The 23,329-nt window shown below is 37.6% G+C and overlaps 1 long non-coding RNA gene across 1 annotated transcript; it reads left to right on the top strand.

Moving 5' to 3' along the window:
- The first annotated feature begins 92 nt into the window (after window positions 1–92).
- On the top strand, window positions 93–14,299 carry LOC116901715. The gene is made up of 3 exons (XR_004388011.1): window positions 93–203; window positions 4,633–4,737; window positions 13,869–14,299. It is a non-coding gene; the product is annotated as an uncharacterized LOC116901715 (long non-coding RNA).
- The last annotated feature ends 9,030 nt before the right edge of the window (window positions 14,300–23,329 follow it).

Here is a 23,329-nt window from a genome sequence, read left to right on the forward strand (position 1 = left end):
TCGGCCTGTCAGAGTCAGCCCCAAAATCCCGCCTACTCACCATTGGTAGCCAATAGAACTGAGATTTCCTTGCTGACCAACCAATCGCAAAGCCTATTGCTGAAAAGTGCGGTACGTAAAGCGGGAGGACTGTAAGCGGCCCAGGTGAACCCGGTCCATCTGAGTTCTGGGTGAGGAACTTCTGTTGGTGTTTGGGGCCGCAGGTGGGTACTATCCTTTGGCATTCATGGTTTGCGAGTTCACCAGGAGTTAAAAGAAAAGGGCGGAGAAGCGATTCGCCCGCAGGGCTTCTTAAGCCACTGCGATTTGGCGCTCGCTTCTTCCCTGCTCTTGAGCAAAGAGAGACTCCTCTCTAATCTCTCTGGTTTCTAAGGAAAGTTATCCCCCAGCCCCACCACCCTCAACACTGCCCCTCCTCGAGACCGAGTTTTCCCGAAGGGTTGTGTTGTCTGGAAAGGGGTATCAGTGACTTCAGTGGCTGGTGAGCTCTTGGGCTTAAGGCAGAGTTCAGGGTTACGTGGGTTTAATAGTCAACTTAATACTTAATACTTCCGTTCATGAGCTTTGAGACTATTGGGCTTTCTTCCCAGGTCTCACAGACTATAGCTTTCTGACAAGTCCCCGTGAGCAGCTTTTCTTAATTTTAATTAGTGTTTCTGGAAATCTCGGAGGGTCTTTCCTAAGCAGTGTGAATGACAAGTGTTACTCTGACAACCTTGTTCACACATTTAATTGTCACTTCTCCAAAGCAGCTGCAAATAACAGAAACTAATCGAAGTTTCTGAGGAGAATTAGATTTATTTGTACCTTATTTTTCTAGTAATTTGAAATCTGAATGAAGGGGGTTCCTACTATACTATGAGGGTTTTTTTTTTTTTTTTTTGGTGTGGCAGAAAAAAGAACCATAATTCAGAGCTGTTTTTAAATATTTTTTTATATGAGAACTGGAGGAAGAATTGATTACGTGATTTTTAGAAGACATACAAGATAGGCGGTGTTTGAACTAAAAAGAGACCGAAGTCAGTACCAACTGCCAACAGTGGTGGATGATACATGGATTGATTAATTGATTCATTCATTCACTCATTCATTTTGAGATGGTCTCATTTTGTAACCCTGTTTGGCCTATAACTCACAGAAGTCTGCCTTTGCCTTCTGTCACTGAGACTTACAGGTGAATTCATCACAATATTTTATTTTTTTTCTTTCCCTTTCTCTCCCCCCCCTTTTTTTTTTTTGCATCATATTCAGGCTTGGGCTGGAGCCTGTAATCCTAAAGAGTTGGAGAAGGAGAATCAGGTGTTCAGGGTTCACATCAGCAAAGCAAACAATAATAAAAAAATCAAAACAGATAATAAATAATCATATCGGGGGTGGGGGAGGAAAGCAACAAACCTTGTTGTTTAACAACATATCAACCAGAAAGATTTGAAGAAGGTTGCTTGGTGTCATTTCAAATATGTCACCAGCGTGTTCGGTGCATACCTTTATATTTTGAGACACTCAGATAACTGCCAAGCACTTGCTTAAACCCAGACTGGATTTTTATACAATCTTGTCTGTTTTATAAAAATGGTAGATTCTTTCTCTAATAGCAAATAAAGAATTCCTATTAGATTCCCAGTCTTCGTAGTTTAGATGTCAAGCTCCTTTTAGGCAGATAATATATTTTGTTTCATTTGATTATCCTTCATTATTCCCAGTGAAGACTAACACCAGTTGGAGTCACAGCAGGAAATATGAAAAATCTCATGTTTGTGTTTGGTCTTGAGTGGATTTCTCTGGGACCAAATAGTAAATAATTTAGGTTTGGCAGACAATAAAGCCTCTCTTTATTCTACTCCTTTCTTTCATGAGTAAACCATGAGATCTGACATTAATGATTAAGCACAGCTATGCTAAAAGCTGAAGTTTAATTTCAAATAGTTTTTATATGTTACAGCATGGTCTTTCTTTTCCCTTGAGCCATTTAAAAGTCAGTTATGTGGCACTTCTTTATGTTGCCCCACAAAAGTAAATGGCAGCTGGAGGTTTACACAGTTGACAGCCTGTGTGATGGACTCTTCTACCTTTCTCTGTTCAATATACTTTATATTCTAAAATCCTTCAAGGTCTCTGGTATGGTCATGCTCCTCACTGTCTTCAGTGTTTACTTATATTAGTTTAAAAACATACTTTTATTTGTGAAGAAGTATTATAGAGCTTCTCATTTTGAACCAGACTCTCCTGTAGGCATGATACTGGGAAGAGAAGTGTGTTCCACATACAGTCTCTTTTAAAGCAACACCCCACCTCCCATTGCCAAGAATTTCCTAGGACTGCCGTAACGACCTGACATAAACTTGGCTGCTTTGCAGAAAACTTGCTTTTTCAGAGCCTCAGAGGTACAAAATATCGTCAGGATGACAAAAGGGCCACATTTATTCCAGATACTTAAGAAACAACTCTTCTTTTTTGGTTTCTGCGGGCTCTTGATATTCTTGGTTGTGAAACCATAACTTCAATCTCTGTCTCCAGTTTCATGATGTCCTCTTCTCATGGATCTGTGTATTGTTCTCCGTCTTTTATTAGGACATTATTATTAGACTTATTACCTCCCTAGTCTAGTATAATCTCATGTCGACCCTTACCTTAATTATATCACGAATAATATATGCTCGTGTACTGTGGTTCTAAGTGGATATTACTTTGGGAGGTAGGACACTAAAATCACTGAAGTGTCTTTTGGGTAATGTTCATGTATAATGCAATCTTTTGTGTAATGTATTTATAGAAATTACAAACTTATGAATAATTAATTGTTATGGATTGATAAAATGGCTTATGGATTGGTGAGGTTTCTCGATGGGTAAAGGTGCTTGCCACCAAGACTGACCCGAGTCCCACCCTTAAGGACCCACATGGCAGATGGAGAGAACCAATTTGAGCAAGCTGTCCTCTGACTTCTCTCACCATAGATGCTATGACAGGCATGCAGTCCTCTCACAATAAATATGTTTCATAATACACCAGTACTCTTCATCTTAATATCAGTACTAGTGAATGTTAAATAGATACATTTCTTTTAAACTTTACATGTCAAGTTAAGGATATTGTATATGTGTGCATGACACATTAATAATACTAAAGTCCTGTTGACTTAACAAAGTTGGTTATTAATATATTCATTAGTATTAGTATATTAGTATATACTAAAATAGTGATGGTCTTTAACTGATTGAAACAAGAATGAAATGAAATTTAGGTGATTGGATATTAACTCTAAAATATTTAGGGAGGGTTCAAATGCCTACATAGCTGAAAAAATACTTAGAGTAGAATAAATAAGTGTATTTGAGAGTTGCAATACAATGACATTAAGAATATAGTGCCCGCAAATAGAATGAATCTATTTAAGCAGATAAAATCCCTCTAAATTATGTGTATTTGAAGTTGGATATGTATCTTATTTGTTGTGAACTCTGAAAAGCCATATGCAAACACATACAAAGCAAACTTGGACATTTCACATTGGAGTAGAGACAGAGTAATTTGTGTCTTTGAGTCATAAGAACTGATGCAGAATTATTACAGCTAACTGTATCATAGACTTTAACATTAAAATATTTTGCCTTTCAGTTGGTCATGACTTCTTTTCACAACAGCATTATAAACTATTTTCTACTATGTTTTCAATTTTATGATTAGCCATACATGGTGGTTCACTGTCTTTAATCCCAGTACTCTGGGGTCATAAAAATCTCTTGAGTTTGAGGCTAGTATGGTCTACAAAGCAAATTCCAGGACACCTGAGACTACATAGATTCTGTAGAGAGACCATGCCTCAAAAAAATAAAAATTATATTAGATATGCATACTGGCCTATAGAAGCAAAAGCCTGACTAACGCCCATGATTCTGACCACACAGCCTCTTAATTTTTTATATAACCTGTTATATCTTCTAATTTCTTCCTTCTTAAATTCTCTTTTGGATAAAGACTTTAATAGCCCCATTAAGAGGCTCAACCAGAGCTTGTCAAATACAGAGACAAATGCTAACCACAAACCATTGAACTGAGAACTGGGTCCGCATTGGAGGAGTTAGAGAAAGGATTAAAATAACTGAAGGAGTTTGCAACCCCATAAGAAAAACAATACCAACCAACCAGAGCTCCCAGGGACTAAACCACTACCCAAAGAGCACACATGGACAGACCCAGGGCTCCAGATGCATATGTAGCAAAGGATGGCCTTGTTGGTCGCCAATGGGAGGAGAGGCCCTTGGTCCTGCCAAGGCTGGACAACAACCCCCACCCCCACCCAGTGCAGGGGAATGTTGGGGGAGGGCTGGAAGTGGGGTGGAGGGGGAACAGTCTTCTAGAAGAAGAGGAAGGGAATGGGATAGGGGGCTTATGGCTGGGGAACCCAGAAAGGGAATAACATTTGAAATGTAAATAAAAAATATCCAATAAAACATAGTTCCATTTAGTATAGTAAAGGTTCAGTGCTATTGAACATCCAAATTCAAGATTCCTGCCCCACCAAAAGGAAGATAGAGTGCACTGAGAAATATCTACTCCTACTTTACATTAATTTAGCCCAACATTGGTCAGAGAAGCTTTCACATATACTACTTTGATTTACTGCTTTAGGAACTGGAAACCATGGATGACTCACACAGGCTTTGAGACTTCATGTAGATCTGGGTTTTCCTGGAAACTACCATAAAGCTGAACGAATTGTAGAACAGACCTATGGTAAGTAGACCTTTTAGAATTCAAAACACCCCTTGTTTTCCCCAGGGGTGGGGGTGGGTGGGTTTCATATTGAAGTTAAGTCCTTGGCTGTTGTAAGGCTGCTCCCTGCTGGACAAAACTGTGACTTTCTAAAGAGACTAAAGGCACTAAATAGGTGAGCAAAGAACTGCTAAGTCCTCCCCTCCACCATGGGGGAGGGGGATGGTGTTGTTTTATTCAGAAAAGTACCGTACCGTTGCCACCAGGTAGATAATCTACTGAAGTCTAATGAGAAGGCTGGTCTTCTCTTGTTTCCCTATTTATTGGTTGTTTCCTGTTTAGGGGTATCTAAAAGTTATAAAAACATATATCAGGGATACCTGTCAGTATGGGCCTTAAATGACTTCCTTAATTATATGTGCTTTTTTTTAGTATAAGTCAGTATACAGTCATAATAATGATTCTTGTTCTAACAATTTTACTTCCATATGCTATTGGAGAGAAAATGAGTTGTGTGTACACAATACTGTTTCCCCGTAGTTGAAACTACTTCAGTGTAATTTAAATTAGATCATTGAATGAGCAACTTGTGTTTTATGTTTTAATGTACTGGTAGTTTTAAACATTACTTGATCTCTACCCTGTTCTAGCTGCCATGTTTGCTGGAACATAGGGAGCATATCTACACAGAGTAACAGTAGGTCAGACTTCAAATATTGTATCTGCAGCTAGGCTGTCTTAGACCCTTATCATATATGGATGCAAAAGTCCTAAAATGGATTTAAAGCATGTGAGAGAAGAAAGAAACTGTGTCTTCCTACCTTCAAGTTGAAAGTTTTTGGGGAGTACAACCTGCACAAAATTATCCGGTTATAATCTTGGATTTTTAAAGTAAGTGTACATTTTTTGTTAGAAAAGAAAAAAGAAGCAGAGGTAACATTCAATACATAAACAAAAGTGAAGCAGAATAATTGAACTTATATTCCTTTAAGTTCTCTTATATTTTTATATCTGTCATAAAACATGTGAAATCCATACTTCTTTGGAATTATGAAGAATTAGGCATAGTAATAGTTCATTGTTATTAAAATATTATTATAATAATTAGAACTGCAGACCAAGAACATAAATTAATGTTAACAAGAGAATGAGCCTTTTTTCTTTCTCAGCAAGAATATAATATCACGGATAATACATAAGCTAAACTTTGCATTGAGTAATATAAGGTTATAAACATAGGCACGTAGCTGGGGACTTATGCGATACCTATACAGCAAAGCCAAACGACCGTCTACCCAGAGCACCACTAGCCCCTCAACACTACTGCAGTCCCCCCCCCCTCCCTTTTCTCTCCTTCTGTGTCTCACTAGTGATGAGAGTCTAACTACTGACGGCTTCACAGTCCTGGACTCCTCCAGAGACCATTGGCTATAATTTACCATGTCTGGTGTAGCCTCCCTTTTCCTTACAGGTAACACATATTCTACCTTTTGTTACAACAACTTAAATTATTTTTATATAATTTTTAATTTTCATGTATGTTCCTAAGCAATGTGTTTACATTTTGCCTCTTTTTCTTATAAAATAGATTTTATTTTCTTATTTTATTCACATTTTGTTTTTTTAAAACCAAAATGTATTTTATTCTTTGCAAGTTTCTCATCATGCATCCTAGTCCCACTCATCTTCACATCCCTTCATTTCAACCCTCCATCCTCACAACCTCCCCCACAAAAGAAAAACAAACAAACAGACAAACAGAACAAAAAAAATCCCATTATGGAGGCTGTAGTGTGTCACACAGTCTACCCTTTTGTCCACACATCTTGACTTGCAAATTCTCGTTGCAAGGAGTCATTGGTCTGGTTTGAGGCCTCTGGCTTCTGCTCCACTATAAATACTGGATCCTCGATGGGACTCGTCCTGGCTGTCATGTTGTGTAATCCTGTGTAATGGAGATCCTGCAGCTTTGGATCTACAGGACCAGCCCCTTCGCAGGCTTATGCAGTTCATAGATGGGGTAGATGTTGGAGTGGGCCAACCTAAAGCCCTGAATGTGAGCCTGGGCGGTAGCTGAGTTGGTCAGCCTGCCAGCTCTCCTGCAGCCAAGCCACCAGGGCCACTGGTATTCACTGCAGTCCTTGAGGGGTCTGGCCAGCTTTCTTAAGCTTGTTAGTCAGTGAGGGCCAGCTGTGTCCTTGGACATCAACATGGTCCCAAGCAGCAGCCCAGACCAGAGACATCCTCACGGCCTTTGGTGGTAATGTCAGCCACTGACTTCAATACAGACCCCTGCTGCTGCGTGACTGGGAACCCAGAGGTGGCCCTCAGATGCAGCACAGGTCCAGACTTCACCATGACCTCAGGGACAGGGCAGGCAACTGCCATCAGGTTGTTCCTCTCTACCCTTGTGCCTCCAGTTCTTTATAGTGCTCAAAACAGCCTGCTTTTCTTTCTCTCCCATCTACACCACATCCTTGCACACAGTAGGGCTTCTACTGTAGGCAGACCTCTGGATGTCTTCTGCCTGCCTGTGCCTCCTGGTGTGGTAGCAGGTGGGCCTCTGGGTCAACACTGTTTAGAGGGTCATCCATGAAGTCTGTTCCGTTCTTTCACATTGTCCCTTTGCTGTGACTACAGATTGAGACATTCCGTATTTGGAGATTATTTGGTGTGTCTACTCAGGCAATTATAAAAGTCACTGTAGGAAAAATTCTTGAAAAATACTGGTTACTGTCACTTTTTTAAAATGTAGAAGTGGATGACTTAATGATTTTTTTTTTTTTATAAACGGATTCACCCATGTGACCAGCATGCAGACAAGGAAAGACATTTTGTAATCGTTGTGTAAGATCACCCATGGTACCTGCTGGCCACTTTCCCTTCCCCCACAAGGTGACCACTCACCTGACTACACTGTGGGGTTACTGTTATGTATTACAATATGTACGCACATATATTGATAATTAGACCAGGTAGCTTCTGCTCTACTTTTCTTTGATCAGCATTATTTTGTGTGATTTGTCGAACTTTATTACAGCTAGTTATGGTTTATTTTCATTGCTACCAGTATGTGGACAGTAGTTGTTAATTCATCATTAGCACATCATTGAGGAGGTTTTAAACATTGCCACTGTGAACATGCTACAGTGTAGAGTGTATGCATGTGTGTGTGTGTCTAGGAGTGACTAGTTTGTGTAACTTCACGTTCAAGTTTACACATCCGCTATCCTCTGAGATATCTGTGCTTGTTCACACACTCCACGAAGACTCCAGGTGCGCATTTTCTAGGGCTTGAATTTATCTATCTTTTTATTTTCAACTTGTAGTGGCTATGAAATCATTATTTTGTAATTTATAATCTTGAAAGTTACTGAACTGGAATACTTTTTTCATACATAGACTGGCTGGTAGTTTCTCTTGCACGGTGCCTGTCCTCCTCCTTTGCATACTCTGTTTACTCTGTTTCTCTTTGATTGGCAGGGTTTTATGCATTCAAAATATGAATTTATAATTAAGTGTGGACTCTGATTTCGCTGACTCAGATTTGTTCCTTATTTTTCAGTAGTGTTTTTGATGAACAGAAGTTCACAGATTTAATGTCTGTCAGTTATGTTTAGTTAGCCCCTTTCCTTGCTTAAGACATATTTGTGCATTCCAAGGATATGTTATATGTGAAGTTCCCTAAACATATTTTTGTCCTGTTCTTATCATTCTAGACTTATCATTCTAGACTGTATTTTTTTGTGAGGCAGTTTTGCTTTACTCTTTGGACTCAAGCCTAACTCTGGAGAAGAGCCACACAAAGTGGATTTAAATGGTGACGTTTCATCATCACATACGTTCTACAAAACAGCTCCTTAAGAAAATTGGCCTGCTTGTCAACACTAGCCTTTTGTGTTTCTTTTATTGCTGCTTTGTGTTCTTATCAGTCTTTAAGGACAATCTGCTATATTGTTCAGACAGGAATTTCTAGAATAGGAAAATAAATGTTGCAGTTCTCAATGTTAATGACACCAATACTCAGATACTCACAAGTGTTTCTTTATGAACTACATAATTTTGTGAAGCATGTGTTGATAATCCTAGCAACCTAAATTAAGTATAATTCTCTATTAAAGATTAGCATATTAAATATACATTTTAATTGAAAAAAAAATTAGATTTTAACTTTTTGTCACCAAGGCAATGTATTAATGCTGGCAGTTACATTAAAAAATTTTAAGTGTCTTCTAAATTATTTTCTATAAGACCACATGATTACCATTTGTGGCTAAGTTTTAAACATTTATGAGACCTTCAATTATATTTTTTCAAAATGTCACTATCTGTTCTAATATGTGCTATTATTTACCTTACAGAATTATCTTTTTGAATACCCTAATTACTTAGCTTTTATCTAGTCAGTAATGTATATTACTAAGTTAATTACTGTTGTGTTACTTTTATATTTTATAATGAGATTAATTTCCCATTTTAAGCTATTTTAAAATACGTTCTGATTCTAATGCATAAGGTAAAAGAGAGGTATGTGATTAGACTTGACTTCTCACTAAGCCTTTACATACTCTTCACTTGTCAACTACAGTTTTTAGTTTAAAGTATCAAATTAACTATTACATTATCCTGGCTTTTATTTTAATTCATGCATTTAAAAACTGATACTCAGATAAAAGATAATTTCAAAATAAAATCAGTATATTACTTATGAGTGGAGCAACACATTAGCATTGGGTTCACAATAGATCATATCGCTTTTATTCCATCGTACAAGCTTAGCAGCACAAACAGAATAATCAACATATTATTTGGCTGTCATGTGCTGAAGAGAAACCAGAGATCACAAGGAGGTTTTCCCTAGCTGTGGTGATGGCCTTTTTGTTCCAAGCCCCCATCTGGGAGGGCCATGGTGTGTTATCATATGGAGCGCGGGCTTTTCTGTAATCTGCTTAGCTGCTCTGCCGTTTGAATCTTCATCCCATGTTTGTGTAATTTATAATTTTAATGAGACCATGGCTCTTGTGGGCTTTGAAATATATTAAAAGCTCTTTTGTGCATATGCTTTTGTTCTTGCTTAATAGGCTCAGTGTATTTAAAACTGATGAATTTTTATTCATGAATTTGGATGTCTGAAGATTAACTTAGAGTGAATATCATTGCACTCATCTATTGATGGTTAGAAAGGGTATTTTTTTTTTGTTGCTGTTGTTTTCATTTGCCTGTGTGTGTGTGTGTGTGTGTGTGTGTGTGTGTGTGTGTGTATGTGTACACCTATATGACACTTGTAACTAGAAACAGTCTAAACTTAAATAATTTTAAGAAGCTAAGAGAAAAGTGTCATGATTAAACAATAAACAGATTAAGTTTTAACCATGTTATTCATAGAATTTCAGCAGTAGTGTTAGATATTAAGTAAATATTGTAAAGGAATAATTATGAAAAAACCACTTTTAAATAAGCCAATACCTTAAATACTTAATTTGCATCATATTGTTAAACTCACACTTAAATATTCTGTAGAGATAGACTTTATTTTTATCATATGATTTATCTGTGGTCATTGTAATTGAGTCATTCTATTTTTTGGTTGCTAAGTATATGCTATGCATTTTAACCATTTTTAGGTATTCTTATATTCATGGAACTATTTTTAAATGAAAGCTTAGAAACATTAATGAATATGATGAAAAGACTTACAAAAAGCAGCTTACTAATTTATAAAACTGGTTTCTTTGTTTTTGCTAACATTCTGGACTGTACTAAATGCTTTAGTCTCTTTAATTGCTACTTAAATATATTGCCAAATTTTGAATACAAACAATTTTGTAGTTATATAGGAAAAAAAATCATGGTCCTTTGTAAACCCAGACATGGTTTTAAGCTGCTCTCTATTGCACTGGGGTGTAACATACAGAAGAAGCCCAGGAGGGATATATCTCATTTTAAATCTACATTTTCATTGCAGCTGTATTTGAGAAGATGAAAAAGTTCTGAAAAAATCTGTATTTACTATAAATGTTGACATATCTTGCAGTTCTTGCAAGTCTGAGCCTTGCAATTCTGTGGCTGAATTGGAAGAATCACTCTGAGGTTGAAGCCCCCTGAAACTACATAGTGAGACACTGTCTCATTAACAAATAACCAAACAGCTCAAACCAATCCTAGATTTACTAGTTTTTGCAGCTTGACACATCATGGTTCCTTTTAAGTTTGCAATAGTCAGCAGCAGGGAAATCTTATCTCTTACCATTTCCTTTAAGCTTGAAACAAAAGACTTAAAAGACCAAGATTCTATTCTGTCTTTACTAAGTTTATCCGTCACTTTGACATGTTTTACCTCAGCCCCCTGCCCTAGTGCTGCATGTACAGTTCCATGTAGCGTAGGAACCGTTCTTATTTACTTTGCATTGCTATGGGAAACACCCTGACCAAAAGCAGTTTGGGAAGGAAACACTGTGTTTGGCATACTTGTCCTTATCACAGCCCATCATTGAGCAAAGTCAGGACAGGAACTCAGGCAGAAGCAGGGGCAAGAGCCATGGAGAATGCTGCTTACTTTCTTGCTCATGGCTTGCTCAGCTTGTTCTTACGTCTCCCAGGACCGCCTGTCATTTTCCACGATGGGCTGAGCCCTGCCACCTCAATCATTAAAATAGAGAAAACTTATCCACGGGCCAATTTGATGGAGGCAGTTTCTCAATTGGGGTTCTCATTTCCCAGTTAACTTGTGTCAAGCTACCAAAGCAAAGGAATACTAGGACAAGCTATTGAAAATGCATGAATGCCAACACAGTATTGCCCAGTGGCAATTTAGTTTGAACATAAAATGTTTTTCTTAATCAGTTATATCCAAATATTGCCTAACTATTCAATGTGTATCAGTAGAAAATTTTGAAATGTTGTATTTTTCCATGTTTTGTATTGTATTCACAATTCCTAGTGTTGTATATGTTAGTTTTAACTGGTCACATTTGAAATATTCAACAGCCACAGGGGGCTACACAGTGTATTACACAAGCATAACAATATATCATGACAAAAATACATATTTTTTGCATTTCTTATTATTTTTCTAATAATATGCTCAAGGTATCTAAAGAATATACATGTGCTATTAAAATGAATTATGTTTATTTACAGTTCTGTCAATTATAGCACTGAACAGATAATCAGAATTATATTACATGACTCCTGAGTACTGAGCAGATAATATGTAGATAGGCTTAAATATAATGTGATGAAGGCTTAAATGTGCTGTGATGATATGATGGATGAGGGATATTCTTCAGATATCATGGGTAAATGAAACGTAGTGAATAAAACCTTCACTATACATTTCAAATATAATAAAGAGCATGTTTTACAGCAATCACACAAGCAGTTTTAATGTTTTAAAGAAAAACTAACTCCTCCTTTTATGCCCTCAGATTTTTTTCAGACGGGTGTTGTATAAATGGATAGGAAGATTTCTTTTTATATGTTTGCTTATAAAATGTTTTCTAAATAGTTCTAGAATTTTTTACATTGAAAATTTTCCATATGGTATTATAAAGAGACATTATTTCACTGAGACATTCTTTTAAATATGTAATTATGAATTATAGGACCATAAGTAATAAGAGTTGATTCAACATCTTAGTTATGAAACGATTATGGGGATTTGCTTTAAAAACCATGATGTAAAGCTGGGTGGTAGGGGTGAAGGCTTTTAATTCCAGCACTCTGGAGGCAGAGGCAGGAGGATCCCTGTGAGTTTGAAGCCAGCCTGGTCTACAGAACAAATTCCAGGACAGCTAGGGCTACACAGAGAAACTCTCTGTCTTGAAATCTAAAAACCAACCAAGCAACCAACCAAACCCGTGTACCTACTTTATAAAGAACGTAGGCCCAGGTTGGCTGAGTGAGTCAGCACTGACGAGCATGTACTGTCCTTGGAGCAGGACCCAGATTTGATTGCCAGCAGTCAGGTGGTTCACAGCCACCTGAGCCCCAACCTCACAAGTCCTACCTCACAAGTCCTGAAGCTTTCTTTTGACCTCCATGTACACTTGCACTCATACATATACAGACCTACACACACACACACACACACACACACACACACAATTAAAGATAATAAATATAAATCTTAAAAATGTAGATGTCAGCGTAAATAGCTGACCTGCTAGAATATAGCTTAGAGAAAATGATGCATTTGTGAGTTCGTTGAGTTTTTTTTCCTGCTTTCTGAATTTTGAATAATATGACTTAATCTTTACACAATTTAACTTTTATGTAGGTGTTAGGCAATGCCTGTTGTATTCTTTGAGTCACTTAAATTTTATTAACTACTCTCTGTGACTTTTGTATTTAAAGTGCTGACATAAAATGTTAAACCCATCTATAAACAATACCTCTAGTTTCTTGGAGATGATAAATCCATCCATTGATTTCCTAATTTTATTATGTACACAGTCAATTGTAATCCAAGATTACAGCAAACAAGATGTTAATTTTAAGACATAATCTATGTACATTTCAATTACAGAGCATGATGTTACAGAAGCACAGAATAAAAAGGAGTAACATTTGTGCTATCCTCACAGGAGCTGTCAATAAAAGATGTAATAGGGGATTTAGGACTCTGGAAATGGCCAACTAATTTATGTGAATCTATTTTATTTCAGCTAGAAAGGCCCAGCTCTCTCCCGGCAGTGCATATTGTGCAGCACAGGCTGCGTATACAGAGCCAGGCGGCTGCATATGGATAGTCCCTTGATATCATTCACTTGCTGTGTAATCTTATTATGCAAAGTTCTAATCTTCACCTAGAATGAATGCCTCTGGGTCAGAAGATAGTCATATCAGGGTTTTTGAGGTCATGTTTTGTGATCCTTAGCTTATTCTTCTAAGTAGGGCTGGGATTTAAAGGGTATTCCCCAGACACTAGCAGAGATAGACAGCAGACCCTGCTGCCTTTTTGGAAGACAAGACCAACATGAGGTCCCTGGTAGGATTAAACTTGATTTGTAGCTGTAGGATTTTTTAACAGATGTATTATTGGACAGGGAATAGGGGGCCACCAGCACAGCAAAATTGAATCATGACTGGCATTCTCAGGGAGTGTGCTGCCTGCTAAAACAGCAGCTGCATGTGGATTGGACTTCTTTCAGGTGAAGCGACTTCCAGTCATTTGGAAAGGATGGGATGAAAAGGAACCTTGGTGATAATTTTGATGTCTGCAAGATTTAGTACCAGTGTAATGGGATTATCGGTAACACCTTCACTGCAGAAAAAGCCACCTGGCGTTATAACTGGCAGCAACTGAGAACTAATCCTTTCCCATCTCTTGGATGTCATTCACGAAGCTCAAAGCGATTTCTGCCCTGCTAGCTGTGATTAATTTTATAAACAACAACAAAACCAGGTGATCAAGGCAAAGAATACGTCTTTTATTGTAATATGTAGGTGTAAGTGATGTGACTTACAAACTCTGTAACATAAAACTGAGCATCGTATGGTTCAAAGTTTATTAAACTGTCCAAATATAAAATTTGTTTGGTGATGTTTTATACATTTTTAGTTGAGTGACCAAGTAATTGCTGTTATTAAAAGTTTTGTATGTGATATTAAATATTAATTTAAATACTTTTTATTGTTTTAGACATGGGGTCATTATTGATATAATAAAATGTATATCAATGTAAGAAATTAAAAATAATTTGTTTTGACATACATTTTACCTGTTTTTAATTGTTTGAGTTGCTGATGACAAACATTTAATAATTTAAAATATATAATACATATTATGATATTTAAGTAACATTAGCTCAGACTGTTGATGAAATGGCTCTTTGTGAGAAATAACATGATGTTATCTTGACCAAGACTGAGAATAGTTAATGCAGTGTTGAGTGGCTGTTTCTAGATATCAGTGGTTCTCAGTCTAGCTTTCTTTCATTCAGCACATGGAGTAGTCATTTGCTCTAGAATCCGTCCACTGCTTAATTTTTTAAAACATTTTATTTCAATCCAGAACCTTATCAAATACTTTGTTTGGAGGTGTTAATTGTTTTAATATTCTTCTCTTGATACTATTCAGAATAAACTGAGAGAAAATGAAGTGAAATTACCCCATCAGTCACCCAAACAGTATGCACCATAACTGCCAAGACAAGAAAAGATAATTAGTGTTGTCAGTGTTATGATCTCAGAGTGGTTAATTTAAAAATATTTATTCATAGGACTTGACTTTTATCTTTTTGTGCTTCTTAATCTAGTAGCTTTGCATTTAAAAATAGATTATAAAAATGCATTTTAGATGTTTTAAACTTTAAATTTTAGCTGACTGTGGGTGACTAACATACCTTCATGATATTGTCCAAGTAAAGCACACTCACTCTTTAGACCCACCTCTAGCATCTGCGTGCACATAGTGCCTCTCATCTCCATATACTGTCATTCCTGGAAAGCCGTCAGGTAGAACGTAAGTGTGAATAGTGTTCGGCCCACTCTCCCTGCGAGCATGTCATTCTTGCTGGATTCGGTGTGACCAGTTTCAAGCTCCTAAATTGTAGGTGTGCTTCTTCATTTTACTCTGAAATGAATGGGTAAGAAAGTCAACACTATTTCACCTAAACTGGGTATTTTTACTACTGGAAAAATTATTTATTTAAAGTTTTAATATGAGAAAAAGGTATGTATGAAAAAAAGGACTGAAATCTTTCTTTCAACATCATGAAATTACTTGTACAGGTCAGGTAGTTTACCACCATTTCAGATAATTTTCTGTTTTAGTTAATAATACTCTGATTTTTTTCTAAAGTATCATTTTTAAGACAAAATCTCAAAGTTTGCTTTTATTAAGCACAGCAGGAATTTATAATTGTAGTCAAGCTATTTATTAAGAGGCTCTTCAGTCTCCTTTTCTTCTTCAATTTTAGATATCATTCATATTTTGTTATAATTTCTTTTTTCTTAAGAAAACCCAAAATAAGTACATCTTAATTAAATTCAACATGAGCATGTAAGGTCTTCCCAATGGTATCCACTCTTTTGCATGAATATAGTTTATTTGAATGTAGCACTCTGTTGGTAATGTATACATTTGATTCATCTTGAAAAGGCAGATGCTGGCTTGATTTGCAGCAGTGATGACACATGATAATGTATGTGAGAGTTGAGGTATTTTGCAAGATAAAATAATGGGATATAAGGTATAAGAAATGAGAGGGATATTTAAAGGGATGTTAGATTTAACAGAACAGTATCCCAAACACTGCCCCTGCTGCCCATTCCCACTCCCCGCAACCCTCCACATAAAGTCCTTCCCTCATCCCCCTTTATCCTCTGAGAGGGTGGGCCCTCCCTGGTGTGTCAAGTCACTGCAGGATTAGGGGCATCCTCTCCCACTGAGGCCAGACAAGGCCGCCCTGTTGGGGACTCCAGGGTCAGACTACAGCTTTAGGGACAGCCCCCTCCAGTTGTTGGAGGACCCACGTGGAAACTGAGCTGCACATGTGCACTGAGATTGATGAAAGTGACTAATACAGTATGTTATAGATCTCATAGCAAATTTTAAGCAATGAGGAAAATTTCATAGAATCATTCTAAAGTTGACAGTTTAAAATAAGAATGGTTAAATCTTATGTTTCTGAAAATACTGAGCAGGCTTCTATGGCCTTAAATGTCAGCACAAAGACCTTTTGGGCTTCCTTCCTAGAACTTGTTAAAACTGTATTTGCTTAAAAGGATTCACTACTAGGGTGAGAGCATGAGAATCTGAGCTATGATTTATTAATTTTGGTTGATATTCAATTGCGAGGTTATTTTGATGCTATAATCAAAGTCAAAGTGCGTTCATTGCCTTCAACCTGAGAAGGATGCTGGATTTTTTTCCTCTTGGAATACAATAAAAAGGCTTAATAAAATTTTCATAGATTGTGGGATCTGAGTGTTCTGTATTTGTAGTTTGTGAACATGAGAAGTAAACTGGACAAAGCTTACAGTTGATTTAATATTTATAGATTTGGTCAATTCATGAGCAGTCCTAAGGGTGATTTTGCTATATAACAGGAGTTTGAGTTTTTCTGGTGGAGGGGCTGCTGTGTGAACGTGAGTGACTGAGCCATTGAGCAGGGCTTACCATGCAGCATACATGTATCTTGATGCCTTTTCTCTCTCTTTGTCAGAGTGACCTCTATTAGGACATAAGGGGACATATATCTTATGGTTGCTTCATATTCATCCTTGTATGGGAAAACGTGGCTTTTAAAGTAACTTCATATCTGATATGTCAAAATAACTTTTTTCTGGCCCAAATGAAAGTAAATACAGCAATAGTTTTGTTTCTGAGAAAGGGTCTCATATACTCCAGGGTGGCCTTAAATTCCTGACATTGAACTCCTGCTCTGTTCACCTCCACCTCCAGGACTGAGATCCACCACACCCTGCTCACTTTAGGCTAAGACTAACATATTCATAACTTGCAGTAGGTCCTCTTCTTATATCTGTGCAGTAATGGTAACAAAATAATATTAATCATTGCTTTAGTTGGCTTCCAAAATGCCCAGAAACCTGTATACATGAAGATTTCTCCCCATTGTTTGATACAAAAATACCTTCTTAAAGAATTCCATATCTAAATCATCATTTATGGGCCAATTTTGGCTTTGGAAAGTCTGAAATTACTCAGTCTGTTTCAGCCCTTTGATCTTCTAAACACCCAGATGAAGGAATCTCTTTTTTTTTTTTTTTTTTTTTATTAACTTGAGTATTTCTTTTATACATTTCGAGTTTTATTCCCTTTCCCGGTTTCTGGGCAAACATCCCCCTCCCCCCTCCCCTTCTTTATGATTGTTCCCCTCCCCATACTACCCCTTGCCGTCCTCCCCCAACAATCTAGTTCACTGGGGTTCAGTCTTAGCAGGACCCAGGGCTTCCCTTCCACTGGTGCTCTTACTAGGATATTCATTGCTACCCTACGAGGTCAGAGTCCAGGGTCAGTCCATGTATAGTCTTTAGGTAGTGGCTTAGTCCCTGGAAGCTCTGGTTGCTTGGCATTGTTGTACATATGGGGTCTCGGGCCCTTCAAGCTCTTCCAGTTCTTTCTCTGATTCCTTCAACAGGGGTCCTATTCTCAGTTCAGTGGTTTGCTGCTGGCATTCGCCTCTGTATTTGCTGTATTCTGGCTGTGTCTCTCAGGAGCGATCTACATCCAGCTCCTGTCGGCCTGCACTTCTTTGCTTCATCCATCTTGTCTAATTGGATGGCTGTATATGTATGGGCCACATGTGGGGCAGGCTCTGAATGGGTGTTCCTTCTGTCTCTGTTTTAATCTTTGCCTCTCTATTCCCTGCCAAGGGTATTCTTGTTCCCCTTTTAAAGAAGGAGTGAAGCATTCACATTTTGATCATCCGTCTTGAGTTTCATTTGTTCTAGGCATCTAGGGTAATTCAAGCATTTGGGCTAATAGCCACTTATCAATGAGTGCATACCATGTGTGTTTTTCTGTGATTGGGTTACCTCACTCAGGATGATATTTTCAGTTCACCATTTGCCTGCAATTTCCTAAAGTCATTGTTTTGATAGCTGAGTAATATTCCATTGTGTAGATGTACCAAATTTTCTGTATCCATTCCTCTGTTGAAGGGCATCTGGGTTCTTTCCAGCTTCTGGCTATTATAAATAAGGCTGCAATGAACATAGTGGAGCACGTGTCTTTTTTATATGTTGGGGCATCTTTTGGGTATATGCCCAAGAGAGGTATAGCTGGATCCTCAGGCAGTTCAATGTCCAATTTTCTGAGGAACCTCCAGACTGATTTCCAGAATGGTTGTACCAGTCTGCAACCCCACCAACAATGGAGGAGTGTTCCTCTTTCTCCGCATCCTCGCCAGCATCTGCTGTCACCTGAGTTTTTGATCTTAGCCATTCTCACTGGTGTGAGGTGAAATCTCAGGGTTGTTTTGATTTGCATTTCCCTTATGACTAAAGATGTTGAACATTTCTTTAGGTGTTTCTCAGCCATTTGGCATTCCTCAGCTGTGAATTCTTTGTTTAGCCCTGAACCCCATTTTTTAGTAGGGTTATTTGTCTCCCTGCAGTCTAACTTCTTGAGTTCTTTGTATATTTTGGATATAAGGCCTCTATCTGTTGTAGGATTGGTAAAGATCTTTTCCCAATCTGTTGGTTGCCGTTTTGTCCTAACCACAGTGTCCTTTGCCTTACAGAAGCTTTGCAGTTTTATGAGATCCCATCTGTCGATTCTTGATCTTAGAGCATAAGCCATTGGTGTTTTGTTCAGGAAATTTTTTCCAGTGCCCATGTGTTCCAGATGCTTTCCTAGTTTTTTTCTATTAGTTTGAGTGTATCTGGTTTGATGTGGAGGTCCTTGATCCACTTGGACTTAAGCTTTGTACAGGGTGATAAGCATGGATCGATCTGCATTCTTCTACATGTTGACCTCCAGTTGAACCAGCACCATTTGCTGAAAATGCTATCTTTTTTCCATTGGATGGTTTGGGCTCCTTTGTCAAAAATCAAGTGCCCATAGGTTTGTGGGTTCATTTCTGGGTCTTCAATTCTGTTCCATTGGTCTATCTGTCTGTCTCTGTACCAATACCATGCAGTTTTTATATTGCACTAATTGCTTGAGTTCTGTGATTCCCCCTGAGTCCTTTTATTGTTGAGGATAGTTTTAGCTATCCTGGGTTTTTTGTTATTCCAGATGAATTTGCAAATTGTTCTGTCTAACTCTTTGAAGAATTGGATTGGTATTTTGATGGGGATTGCATTGAATCTGTAGATCGCTTTTGGTAAAATGGACATTTTACTATATTAATCCTGCCAATCCATGAGCATGGGAGATTTTTCCATCTTCTGAGGACGTCTTCAATTTCTTTCTTCAGAATCTTGAAGTTCTTATTGTACAGATCTTTTACTTGCTTGGTTAAAGTCACACCGAGGTACTTTATATTATTTGGGTCTATTATGAAGGGTGTCGTTTCCCTAATTTCTTTCTCAGCTTGTTTCTCTTTTGTGTAGAGGAAGGCTATTGATTTATTTGCGTTAATTTTATACCCAGCCACTTTGCTGAAGGTGTTAATCAGGTTTAGTAGTTCTCTGGTGGAACTTTTGGGATCACTTAAATATACTATCATATCATCTGCAAATAGTGGTATTTTGACTTCTTCTTTTCCGATCTGTATCCCCTTGACTTCCTTTTGTTGTCTGATTGCTCTGGCTAGAACTTCAAGAACTATATTGAATAAGTAGGGAGAGAGTGGGCAGCCTTGTCTAGTCCCTGATTTTAGTGAGATTGCTTCAAGTTTCGCTCCATTTAGTTTAATGTTAGCAACTGGTTTGCTGTATATGGCTTTTACTATGTTTAGGTATGGGCCTTGAATTCCTATTCTTTCCAGGACTTTTATCATGAAGGGGTGTTGAATTTTGTCAAATGCTTTCTCAGCATCTAATGAAATGATCATGTGGTTTTGTTCTTTCAGTTTGTTTATATAATGGATCACGTTGATGGTTTTCCGTATATTAAACCATCCCTGCATGCCTGGGATGAACCTACTTGATCATGGTGGATGATTGTTTTGATGTGCTCTTGGATTCGGTTTGCCAGAATTTTATTGAGTATTTTTGCGTCGATATTCATAAGGAAAATTGGTCTGAAGTTCTCTTTCTTTGTTGGGGCTTTGTGTGGTTTAGGTATACGAGTAATTGTGGCTTCACAGAAGGAATTCAGTAGTGCTCCATCTGTTTCAATTTTGTGGAATAGTTTGGATAATATTGGTATGAGGTCTTCTATGAAGGTCTGATATTCTGCACTAAACCTGTCTGGACCTGGGCTCTTTTTGGTTGGGAGACCTTTAATGACTGCTTCTATTTCCTTAAGAGTTATGGGGTTGTTTAACTGGTTTATCTGTTCCTGATTTAACTTAGGTACCTGGTATCTGTCTAGGAAATTGTCCATTTCCTGCAGATTTTCAAGTTTTGTTGAATATAGGCTTTTATAGTAAGATCTGATGATTTTTTGAATTTCCTCTGAATCTGTAGTTATGTTTCCCTTTTCATTTCTGATTTTGTTAATTTGGATACACTCTCTGTGTCCTCTCGTTAGTCTGGCTAAGGGTTTATCTGTCTTGTTGACTTTCTCAAAGAACCAACTTTTGGTTCTGTTGATTCTTTCTATGGTCCTTTTTGTTTCTACTTGGTTGATTTCAGCTCTGAGTTTGATTATTTCCTGCCTTCTACTCCTCCTGGGTGTATTTTTGCTTCTTTTTTGTTCTAGAGCTTTTTTAGGTGTGCTATCAAGCTGCTGAAATATGCTCTTTCCTGTTTCTTTCTGCAGGCACTCAGCGCTATGAGTTTTCCTCTTAGCACAGCTTTCATCGTGTCCCATAAGTTTGGGTATGTTGTACCTTCATTTTCATTAAATTCTAAAAAGTTTTTAATTTCTTTCTTTATTTCTTCCTTGACCAGATTATCATTGAGTAGAGCATTGTTCAATTTCCACGTATATGTGGGCATTCTTCCCTTATTGTTACTGAAGACCAGTTTTAGGCCGTGGTGGTCCGATAGCACGCATGGGATTATTTCTATCTTTCTGTACCTGTCGAGGCCCGTTTTTTGACCAATTATATGGTCAATTTTGGAGAAAGTACCATGAGGAGCTGAGAAGAAGGTATATCCTTTTGCTTTAGGATAGAATGTTCTATAAATATCTGTTAAGTCCATTTGGCTCATGACTTCTCTTAGTCTTTCTGCGTCTCTGTTTAATTTCTGTTTCCATGATCTGTCCATTGATGAGAGTGGGGTGTTGAAGTCTCCTACTATTATTGTTTGAGGTGCAATGTGTGTTTTGAGCTTTAGTAAGGTTTCTTTTACGTATGTAGGTGCCCTTGTATTTGGGGCATAGATATTTAGGGTTGAGAGTTCATCTTGGTGGATTTTTCCTTTGATGAATATGAAGTGTCCTTCCTTATCTTTTTTGATGACTTTTAGTTGAAAATTGATTTTTTTTGATATTAGAATAACTACTCCAGCTTGCTTCGTCTGACCATTTGCTTGGAAAGTTGTTTTCCTGCCTTTCACTCTGAGGTAGTGTCTGTCTTTGTCTCTGAGGTGTGTTTCCTGTAGGCAGCAGAATGCAGGGTCCTCGTTGCATATCCAGTTTGTTAATCTGTGTCTTTTTATTGGGGAGTTGAGGCCATTGATGTTGTGAGATATTAAGGAATAGTGATTATTGCTTCCAGTTATATTCATATTTGGCTGTGAGGTTATGTTTGTGTGCTTTTCTTCTCTTTGTTTTATTGCCAAGACGATTAGTTTCTCTTGCTTCTTGTAGGGTATAGTTTACTCCTTATGTTAGCTTTACCATTTCTTATCCTTTGGTAGTGCTGGATTTGTAGAAAGATATTGTAAATTTGGTTTTGTCATGGAATATCTGGTTTTCATCTATGTTAATTGAGAGTTTAGCAGGATAAGTAACCTGGGCTGGCATTTGTGTTCTCTTAGGGTCTGTGACATCTGTCCAGGATCTTCTGGCTTTCATAGTCTCTGGTGAGGAGTCTGGGGTGATTCTGATAGGTCTGCCTTTTTATGTTACTTGACCTTTTTTCCTTACTGCTTTTAATATTCTTTCTTTATTTTGTGGTTTTGACTATTATGTGACGGAGGTGTTTCTTTTCTGGTCCAATCTATTTGGAGTTCTGTAGGCTTTTGTATGCCTAGGTATCTCTTTTTTAGGTTAGGAAGACTTTTCTTCTATGATTTTGTTGAAGATATTTACTGGTCCTTTGAGCTAAGTCTTCACCTCTTCTATACCTATTATCCTTAGGTTTGATCTTCTGATTGAGTCCTGGATTTCATATGTTTGTTTTGGACCAGTAGTTTTTCCGCTTACATTATCTTTTGATAGTTGAGTCAATAATTTCTATGGAATCTTCTGCTCTGAGAGATTCTCTCTCCATCTCTTGTATTCTGTTGTGAAGGTCGTATCCGCTCAGTTTGTCTCTTCTTTTTTTTTTTCTATATCCAGGGTTGTTTCCATGTGTTCTTCTTGATTGCTTCTATTTCCATTTTTTAATTCCTTCAACTGTTTGATTGTGTTTTCCTGAATTCTTTCAGGGATTTTGTGACTCCTCATGGGCTTTCTTGTTTATTTTTGATTTTGGAATTCTTTCAGGGATTTTTGTGACTTTTATGGGCCTTTACTTGTTTATTCATGATTTCCTGGAATTTTTCAATGTTTCCTCTCTGTAGGCTTTCCATTGTCTAAGGGAGTTCTTCATGTTTTTTGAAGTCCTCTGCATCATGATCAAATATGATTTTGAAACTAGATCTTGCTTTTCTGTGTTTTGATATTCCTGTTTGTTTGGTGGGAGAATTGGGCTCCGGCTGATTATGTAGTCTTGGTTTCTGTTGCTTGGGTTCCTGTGCTTGCCTCTCGCCATCAGATTAATATCTCTAGTGTTACTTGTTCTGCTATTTCTGACAATGGCTAGACTGTCCTATAAGCCTGTGTCAGGGAGTAATGTAGACCTGTTTTCCTGTTTTCTCAGCCAGTTATGGGGACAGAGTGTTCTGCTTTCATGCGTATAGTTTTTCCTATCTTACAGGTCTT

The sequence above is a fragment of the Rattus rattus genome, chromosome 5 (genome assembly GCF_011064425.1).
Source record: "Rattus rattus isolate New Zealand chromosome 5, Rrattus_CSIRO_v1, whole genome shotgun sequence".
NCBI lineage: Eukaryota > Metazoa > Chordata > Mammalia > Rodentia > Muridae > Rattus > Rattus rattus.